Below are 10,380 nucleotides of genomic sequence, written 5' to 3' on the forward strand. Positions count from 1 at the left end.
CACATACACACACATAACAAACAAACAAACAAACAAACAAATAGATTTCTAATTTAAAAGCCCTTTATTGACCAGTGGACCAGCAAAAGAAAGCCATTTGTCACAAGTTCCAGTTGCCTCCCTCGTCAGTTGTGAGGAATTTCTCTAGAGGAGAGAAAGAAAGTCATGGCTTCTCTTTGCTATTCACTGTCCTCCAGGCTAGTGAGTTATCCTGTTCTGGGAGGGTAAATTTGAGCCTGTGACCTCAGAAAGTCAGGGACTAGACAAACTGGCTTCCTCTGAGATTATTCGTTTTTGAAAATCTGTTTCCAACTATCCTTGAATGGGCTCTGGATGTCTTTCCTATAGGAAGCACAGAAGCATTGTTACGTAATGAATTTGTGTCTTGGTGTGTCCAGACTCGGAGCCAGTTTCAAAATTATCCTTGCTTCTCAGAGAGTAAGCTTATAATAGTTGGGGGGGTCACTCAGAAGGTATGATGGCCAAGCCCCTACGATTCTACAATCTATAAGTGGATTCACAGTGAATGCTAGTATTAGAGTGTAAGGGACTAGACAGAACCTGAGTTCTGAGAACTGAGTCACTAAGACACTATTATCCCATGTGACTCAAGGAAGTTCACATTTTCCATTGGCAATTTTAAATATACTCTGTACAAACAAACTAACAATAGATTAACATACACACACACACACACACACACACGAACACACTCAGGAGCCATGAAAAATAATGAAACTCAAAGAAAAGGTCATGTGAGACTTAGGTCCTGCACCCTTTTCTCATCTGTAATTTTGAGGCAGGCTTCCTCTCATGCTATAGCCCAGGCTCACCCCTAATTTTTACCCCTCCTTCCTTAACCTCTGGACTGCTGAGATTGCCACCATACACCATCACACTCAGCATAAATGCCCTTTTCATGGGGGTGGGGCACAGAAAATCTAGAGCAGCAGTTCATAACCTGTGAGTACAGAACTCTTTGGGCATCAAACAACCCTTTCACAAATGTCACATATCAGATACACTGTGATTCGATATTTACATTTAGATTCATAACAGTGACGAGATTACAGTTATGAAGTAGCAACAAAATGACTCTATGGTTGGGGTTATTACAAGGTGAGTTAACTGTGGGAGGGTGAGAACCACTGATCTTTAGAATGATCTGATGGAGATAAATGAACCCTGGGGCCAAAGTGAGCTTGTTTCTAGGGTCTGAACAAGCTCCAGGGACAGATACCAGCTTGGACAATAGCAGCTGTTGCCATTTCTCTCTGGTGTTATAGATGGAGAATTTGAAGAATTGGACGAAGCCCCTACTGTTGGGTGCAACTGTGCTTAATGCAGATAAGAGGGCTGGATGCCTCCAGCATCACCTGCTCATTGTTAAGAGTGTTTGATTTAAAATGCCCAGTTCCCAAATATTTTGGAGTGTTGGTTCCTGATTCGCAACAGCAACTGATAGGTTATTTCTTTGCCAGTGAAATGAGCCAATTCAAGCCAGGTTAGACTATATTAAAGGCATGTTTACTGGGAAGATGCTCTTGGGCAAGTTCACTGACCCCAAGGAATAAGGCCAGGAAAGTCACCATGGGGAGAGAGAAGGGAAAGGGGAGGGGGAAGAGAAAGAGAAAAAGAGTGCATATGCAGAGAGAGAAGGAGAAGGAACGAGACCAAAATGTCTGGATTATATAGGGAGAAGCTGCTGGAGAAAGGGCAACCCAGCCCCTGGGTTGGAAAGCTCAGGGTTGGGGACAGGGTATGCTAGGTAGGGACTGAGGGATGCTGGGAGAATCTGGAGGCCAGGTCTGCTTTGATATGTAAAATAAGCACATGGTGGAGGGTCCCTTGTCCAGGATGCAGTGGGATAGAGGTGGGGTAGGGAGAGTAGGGGGGATAGGGAGGGTGGTGGTGGGGTGGGGTGGGGGTGGGGAGTAGGGTGGTGTCAGAAACGAAACAGCAACTACTTTGGCTTGGGAGTTTAATGCTCAAAATTTATGACAAGAACACAGAATAGAGTTTGTGAGACACAATTATTTATGAAGTACTTGAATAATCTAAATAGGGTTTTGTTTTGTTTTGAGACATGATCTTACTCTATAGCCTATCCAGACTAGCCTTAAACTCACTCTAATCCTCCTGGGATTCTACAGGTGAAACTTTGGCATGAATAGCATGTTTTAAAATTGAAATTTCTCCAATTTAATCTTTTGCTTTAGTAATAAAAAATAAATTAAGGAAAACTATTCATATTAGTTACAGCACAATTATTCTCCAAAGTATTCTGTTGCATGGAGATGTGCTCTACTGCAATAGCCCAGCTTGGGCACAAAGATCCCAGCTTACTATAAACAATGGCATTCTAGGATACTTTTTCATCTTAGAGTGGAGTGTTGGGAACTGACCCTTGCTCTGAACTGAAGATATAAAAGATATCCACACTTAGTTCAAATGCCACTATGCCACTGCCTTGTTAACTTGGCAACCTACTGAGCCACTGCACTGCTCCTCTGTCTCTGCTCCTGCTGGGTCTTTGCCAAAGAGTTCATACCTGGGAAGCACTCAAGACAATTGCCAAATCACCTTCCCATCTGGAGCCTGCTGGACTCAGCCTCCTGAAATATGGACCTTTTCTGTTGGCCCTGAACTTGGGTTAAGTCTCCCCTGTTTAGGCTTGGGCTCCCCACTTATCAAATGGGGAAATAAAGGCCACGATGCTTTTTTGCTATGGAGGGTGTACTGGCTAGTTTTGTGTCAACTTGACACAGGCTGGAGTTATCACAGAGAAAGGAGCTTCAGTTGAGGAAATGCCTCCATGAGATCCAGCTGTAAGGCATTCTCTTAAGTAGTGATCAAGGGGGGAGGTCCCCTTGTGAGTGGTGCCATCTCTGGGCTGGCAGTCTTGGTTCTATAAGAGAGCAGGCTGAGCAAGCCAGAGGAAGCAAGCCAGTAAAGAACATCCCTCCATGGCCTCTGCATCAGCTCCTGCTTCCTGACCTGCTTGAGTTTCAGTCCTGGCTTCCTTGGTGATGAACAGCAGTATGGACGTGTAAACCGAATAAACCCTTTCCTCTCCCAACTTGCTTCTTGGTCATGATGTTTGCACAGGAATAGGAACCCCGACTAAGACAGAGGGGATTAAATGGAAAAAGCGATTAGCCCCAGTTGCTTCCAGCAGGCACAGCACCTAGAAGCTACCACCTACCAGTGGGTGCCTGAGGCTCTGAAGCAAAGAATGACTATTGCAGTTCCTTTCCTCTTCACCCTACTCCCAACATACACACACGGGGAACACAGGGGAGCAGAACTGTACCTCCTTTACTGAAGATGGAAATTTGTGGTTTTCAACGTCTTCTACTTGGGAGCCTTTGTTTGGATCTTTGTCTCCGTAAACAGTCTTTCTGGAGCATTATTGATTTTTCCACATTTAGTAAATAGCCTCCTAACCTAATTTGCTCATGTACAGTATTTGCAGAAAGCCTGACAAGGACGAATGTTGTTTTTAAGATTAACTTGTACTCTTTGCTGACAACCTGCTTTGATTAGCCGAGGCAATTCGTCAGCTTTTGGAAAAATATAAATCATGAAGGAAAAGAGAGTTTTGGCCAGATCTTTTTTTTTTTTTTTTTTAACTGCACTTCTAACAACAGCTCTGGGCCTGCACTTGTGGTTGGTGAGGGTGACATTCATGTTCCACTCAGCATCTGCAACAGTCTGAGCAGCTCCAGTCATCTGTGCTGACCTTTCAGCCTTTGGGGGACTATACAGTCTCACTGAACTAACATACAGTCCCTGTGGCCCTACATATCAAGATCTAGTTCTCCATGGTCATGAGACGTGTGATTTGAAAAGAAACCGTCATTTGAAAAACAGTCCTTTGAAAAGAAACCACTGAGCTCACCAGACAGACCTGCTATGCAGAGATTATGTAATTGCCTTTGAAAAGACATCTGACTGGAGAATCTTGCAGATTCCTAGAGAAGTGTAAGGTAGTTGTGGATGGGTAAACATAGAAAGTTTCCATAGAGAATCTTCTAGAAGCTGAACGAAGACAGAGGCAGGAAGCAACCAGCTCTACACCCAGGTGTTCTAGAAGTGGGGTTAGAACTGCTGAGGCTGCTGCAGAGCCGTTGGATAAGATGGGGCTCACCCTAGTCCCCAGGGGCTAGGCTGCTGCCTTTGCCTTCCCTGGCCTCATTGCTAGCACAAAATATAGAGTAGCTCCCGTCTTCTGTGATTCTGATCACTAGTCAAAACGTGCCACTTAATAGCCACATGCCCTTGGGCAAGAATCTTTTCATCTCTGGGCCTTGGTTTCCTTACAAGGAAGTCATGCCCTGCCCAACAGAAAAACAGGCACGAGGATTAATGAGGTTGCTTAATAAAACTCTTGGCATAGGGAGTACTTAGTTAACAGTTGCCATGACCAGCGATGTAAATATAGCCTCCCACTCACAATTCTAAAACTCATGACTATTTCCGCCCTAGCCAATCCTCCAGGAATGTCTTAGAAGGAAATGGGAGGGATGGGACCTTTCTATAACACCAGCACTTAGGAGCTTAAGACAGAAGAAACACAAACTCAAGACCAGCCAGAGCTACAAAATAAGACTGTCTCGAAACACTAAGGATGGGTGAAGTTGTTTAGTAGTAGAGTACTTGCATGACATGCGTGAGGCCTTGAGTTTAGCATTTACTAATGAAGAAAACACATGAAGAAAAGAAAATGAAAAAGAAGGGGATATGGAGGAGGAAAAGGAAGAAGAGGAAGAGGAGGAAGAGGAGGAGAAAGAGAGTTTAACACATCCTAAGTCACTACACACATTCACAGGTCCAGGAATGAAGCAAAAATGCCAGATAGCAGCCCATGTACACGCAGAGCAGGCAGGAGATGGATCTGAAAGGAGCCAGCTAGGTCAGTGGGCACAGCAAAGGATCCTGTAGAGGTGTGTGTGTGTGTGTGTGTGTGCGTGTGCACGTGCATGCATATGTGTGCACATGTGTGTGTATCTAAACCCAGCATTGTGTTATGGAATCTTAGACTATGCCCTGGGAGTTTCTACTGCCTGTCTTGGGATGACAGCATCCAGGTGTGATTGTAAAGACTTTGGTATCATGCAGTCAGTCAGTGGTGTCTTTATAGAGAGGCACTGTAATGGTACTGTTGGGCTCCTAGAGCCATATTATGTTCTGGGACATCTAGAAACTGTTGATGTCACAAGTTACCCAGGAATTATGCTGCTGTCATTTAGATATTGTTTGTCTCCAAAGATTCACATGTTGGAAGCTTGGTCATCTGTGTAATGGTTTTGGAAGGTAAAAGATGAAGTCTAGGGGTGATTAGGTCATGATCAACCTTATGAGAGGACTATTGCCAGAGTAGATTAGTCCTAGGACAATGGCTTGTTATAATAGAAAGAGCCTGGCCATTTCTCAGTCTTCTGCTCTTCTTATGCTATGTGGTATCTCTTTCTGTCACTATGACCCCACAGAATATTATCTGTCATGATGTGAGACAGCCACAGCCCCTCCCCAGGCACCAGCACTGCATAGTTTGTACTGTCCAAGCACTGAAACCACCACCAAAATAGACCTCTTTTCTTTATAAATACCCAGTAGCAGGTACTTTGTCATAGGCACACCGTGAACTAAGATCACTTTTTGTTTTAGCAATGTCCTTCATAGCTTCCAAGCACAGACCTCACTTGTTGGGGTGTAGGAAAAAAAGACGATAGAGATGCTGCATTTGTAACTCTCAGGTGACCCGGGAGGCATTTGCTTTTGGCCTTTAGAGCTCAAATGTGCTACCTATGCTTTAGATGTCAGCCAAATCAGAGTTGGGCCTCTCCTTAGAGACAGCTGGAAGTAGTCAGAGCTATTGGCAAAGCATAGCGGTTTTGCAATGGATGTTTATGGAGTTCTCTGTGTGCCCTGGTGGCAAGATTCAGTCACACCCTATTCCCAAGAGCCTAGTCTTGCTGAGTCCCCTGGCCATTTCCCAGCAACTGTATTTCTGAATTGTGAAGAACAGAGCCCTGAGATACGGACACAGACAGATACCAGTGAATTCTTCTCTTCTTGACTTGCCCATGCTGTGACTTCTGGGGAGTAACTTGACTGCCCTATACTCTTAGATTTATTTCTGTGACAGAACCGTGAGAGCAGCCAACCTCATCTACACATCTGAAAGAAGTCAGAGCTGGGTAGGCAGGACAGCCACACAGCGTGAATTCCACTCTGTCCTTATTGCGTGGATGAATGAAGAACACATGCGCTTGATGCCCCACGAAGAACAAGTTGACTAAACTGGGTTCCATTCATTCTCAAAAGGAGCCTGGTTGATTTTTTAATATTTCTTTTCTTGAAAATAGCACATGGCTTCCTTTGTCTCATGTGTCGACCTCTTGGAAAGTGGAAAGGGAATCAGGAAAGGCTTCAGAAGGGACAAAGTGAAAGCCAGAGATACAACTGTTCTGCACCCCAGTGGATGGAGATAGCCCACAGGAGGCACACCCTTCAAGTGCTTGAAGCCAAGTGAGGTCTATGTATGCTAACAGTGTGGATCTGGGATGTGGAGGGGCATGCACTCCTGGGTGGCATGATGAAGAATGATCCTTATCAATTTAATATCCCCATCATGATGGGATTCTCCAAGATACAAGCAAGATTGGAACCTCTACACCAGATACCAGTGTGCAAAGACTAAGCTGGGGTGAATCGGAGGAACTTTGCACACTGTTCAGGGTGTGAAGGTGTCACGACCCTTGTTCTCCAGCTACCTCTGCTAACTCACCTGTCATCCATGTGTCTCATTGCTGGGGTCACTTGTCAAATATCATTTCACCAGTGGCTACATTTCATCATCCCGTTTCCTTTCCCATAAAGCTCTGGATTGCATCTGGTTTCAATCAGAAACTGTGAATCACACTGTAATGCCCCACCTTAGTCTTGCATGGCAAGAGTGCCTGCCTACTGCAGAAGCACGAATGTGTTGTGTTCTTCTAAGCACTCTTGTACATCTCATTCTCCTTTCCAGTTCCTTCTAGAAAGTGGAAGTTAGAAAGTGACCTGAACCAAGGAGAACATAACAATGCTTTGAGACTTCTTCTACAACACAAGTACCTAATCCTGGGTGCCTGCTTTTCATACATTCTTACCTCAAATTCATGCCTTCAAGATGATTTCCATGGTCCTCACTCTTAATGACAACTTTTAGGCATTGCTTATTTCTTCTGGATGAAGGCAGCTGTTGGCTTCCAAGTCAGTCCAGCTCTTCTGTGTTATACACACACACACACACACACACACACACACACACACATATATATATATCTCCAACACAGAAGATATATATATCAACCAATTGCTCATGCTTCATTGTGGAATTTTAAGTAAAAAAATCAAGATTTCTTTATCTTATGGAAAAATCTCCATCATCAGGCCTTGTTAGCACCTACTGATGACAACCAGCAGCTTCATTGGTGCTCCAAATGACCTCATCTATCCCTTAACCTCACTAAACAGCAAATCAATAGCCCATATTCCTGCCAAGGTAGACAGACCTGCAGCAGTAATTGTCTGGGGTCCCTTTAGTATTTGTGTTCATTTCTCCTGGTATAGACTAGGCAGTGGAGAACCCTAAATATAACCTCTAATGAATTTTGATGCCTTTTAGATGAAATCGTATACTTTGTAAGAGAAGTTCATTTGTGTACTAATTGCCAAATGAATTTCAACAGATGTTAGCGGATTCCTCTATCGAGGTGAAGAACTTTGACAAGTTTGAGCTAGAGATGGCTTGTCTATCCTCTTGGCAACCCCTGACTCAGGAGGGACACATTGCACAGGCTGTTCATGTGGTTAGAAGAAACACATTGTGCTCCTGGGAAGGTCCCACTGGTCCTGAGGCAAGACAGAAAGGGTGCTCAATTTGTTTAACACGGAGGTCTTCTGAGGGCTGCTTTGCAAGCTGCTGAGTTTAGATGAGCTATCTAGAAATACAGTGCAAAACAAAAGCAGGCACCTGGGTTTTCCAAGACTCCTGGGACCTGGAGAAAGACCCAGACATGTAATTAGTGCTCCTGAAACATGTCCTATGAAGTGATCATATTTTTACTTCTTGAGCAACTTATGCTTAGGTTATTACATAATACTCCCACTCCCTAGACTTCTACATCCTAAAAACATCCACTTTGTGGGACAAGAAGTGATTGAGAAGCATTTGGAGTCCTTCCCAGGCCTATAGGCATGTGGTCAGTGTATAGAGTCAAATCTCCACACAGTTCTAAGGGTCAGACTGCCCTGCAATTTCCCATCCATGGTAAAGATCAGAGAAAGTAGTCTCCCAGACACTGGCTCCTGGTGAAGGAGTAGCCTCCTTCCAAGGCAACAGCTGAGGCCTAAGAGGGAAGTGGCTGCTAATGCTAGCACAAAGTCCAAGTGATGTGTTGAAACATGAAAAACACACCTCTGGGAAGGCTTTTTTGTTTGTTTGTTTGTTTGTTTGTTTGTTTTCTTTTGCTGGTGTATTCATGATCTATATCTTGGTGTACAATGACAGCAGAGATCACAAACAAGATCATAGGCAGATGCGCCTGAGCTGGCCAAGATCTGGTATTCACACCTATTCACATGCAGCAGCCATCACCTTGCTTTTTCCCACGGGAATGACAAGGGTGGTATGCAGCAGAATGAGATATTTGGCCTGTCCAGGTCTCAACACGCCATAGCTGTTGTAAACTTACTGAGAGCATCCTGCGTTCTCTGCCTGCTCAGGATGAAACATGGCATTAGCCCATCACACCGAGGCAGTTTCACACGGTTCCCTAAGATGGGCAAAGCTGGAATACCTGAGGCTTCCAATGCTGCACCTGCATGATGAGTCAGTGAATAGTGGGAGGAGTTTCTTCTAGCTCTTGTTGTACAACAGGAGAGATTTGGGTGTGTTAATAAGTCATCTCTGAACCCAAAGGAAAAGTTATAATCTTAAAGGATGACCAATTTGTAGGAGTGGTGTTGCCCATTGCAAAATCAGCCAGTTCCACTGAATGCAATAAAACAAATGAATTTCTACTCAACTCCAAGTTTCAAGTTGTAGAGACAACTGCCCCATGGGAAAATACAAAGTCAGGCCAAGAAACTGTAACTCAATATGTCAAAAAAAAATTAAAGGCTGTATGTGGCACTTTGGGTGTAGTTCTGCTGTATGGAGCTTACCATTGATCTTCCCTGTATTTCACAACCCAAGACTATGTGTGTATATGAGTGTGTGTGTGTGTGTGTGTGTGTGTGTGTGTGTGTGTGTGTGTGTGTATTTGAACAGAGTAAGGTATATATTTTATTGGACAGATAAGGGGTTTCGTTATGACATTTCTACACATGCATAGATATACTCTCATTATACTTATCCTTCTTTGCTCTTTCTTATCCCCCTTTCCTCTTCTATATCCCTAACCATTCCCCATGTGAGAGAAAGCACAGGTTATTTGTCTTCCTGGCTCTGGTTTATTTTGATCACCCTGATGATCTCCAATTCCAATTGTTTTCCTGAAAGTGTGTGATTCACTTATTATGGCTGAATAAAATCCCATTGTGTATGTGGGATACATTTTATTTGTTCTTTGGTGGGTATCAGAGCTGATTCTATTGCCTGGTTATTATGAACAGTGCAACAATGGACATAGTGAAGCAGATATTATGATGCTGAAGGACACAGAAGGAGCAAGAAGCTTTTGACTCAAAATTCCAGGCTCCAAAGACCTCCTTCCTCCAGTCCAGCCCCCTGTTCTCCAACGGTGTGCTTACCATTACTGTCTTCTCACTATCTCTTTCCAATAAGTACTCCCTGGTCTATGTCTTTAATGTCCTAAAGCTTGTTCACATAGGCTCCTGATCCCCACAGGCCATGACGATCTGCAGTTACTAGATCCTCAGACATGCCTTCTGAATACTCTTGTTTGTGCATGCTTGGTGGGAGACCTGCCCCAGGTTTCGTCTCCCTTTTCTGATGTTGGGCCTGACTTCCTTATACCCCAATTGTTCTATACAATTGAACTCACTCCCCCAAATTCCCAGATCTCTGGTTTCTTCTATCTGTGTAAGTGTTTTTTAGCTCCAAATCAGAGCTTCCAGATGTCTCTTCTTCCCCCTCTTAGGTTGCACAGTCACCAAGACCAAAACCACACTGGTGTTCTCCCAATTACACCCACCACCCAGTGACATACTAAGTGTAGGAGATGCCCTGTCCTCCCACCTCCCCCAAACTTCCCAGGCTCTGTCTTCCATCCAGACTAAAGCAGTCTTCACTCCACCACCATGTTACTTCACCTCACTCCCTTGATCCAGCACAATTGTATTGTATTCTGACTGCTCAGTACACAT

Source organism: Mus musculus, chromosome 2 (genome assembly GCF_000001635.26).
Source record: "Mus musculus strain C57BL/6J chromosome 2, GRCm38.p6 C57BL/6J".
NCBI classification, from domain to species: domain Eukaryota; kingdom Metazoa; phylum Chordata; class Mammalia; order Rodentia; family Muridae; genus Mus; species Mus musculus.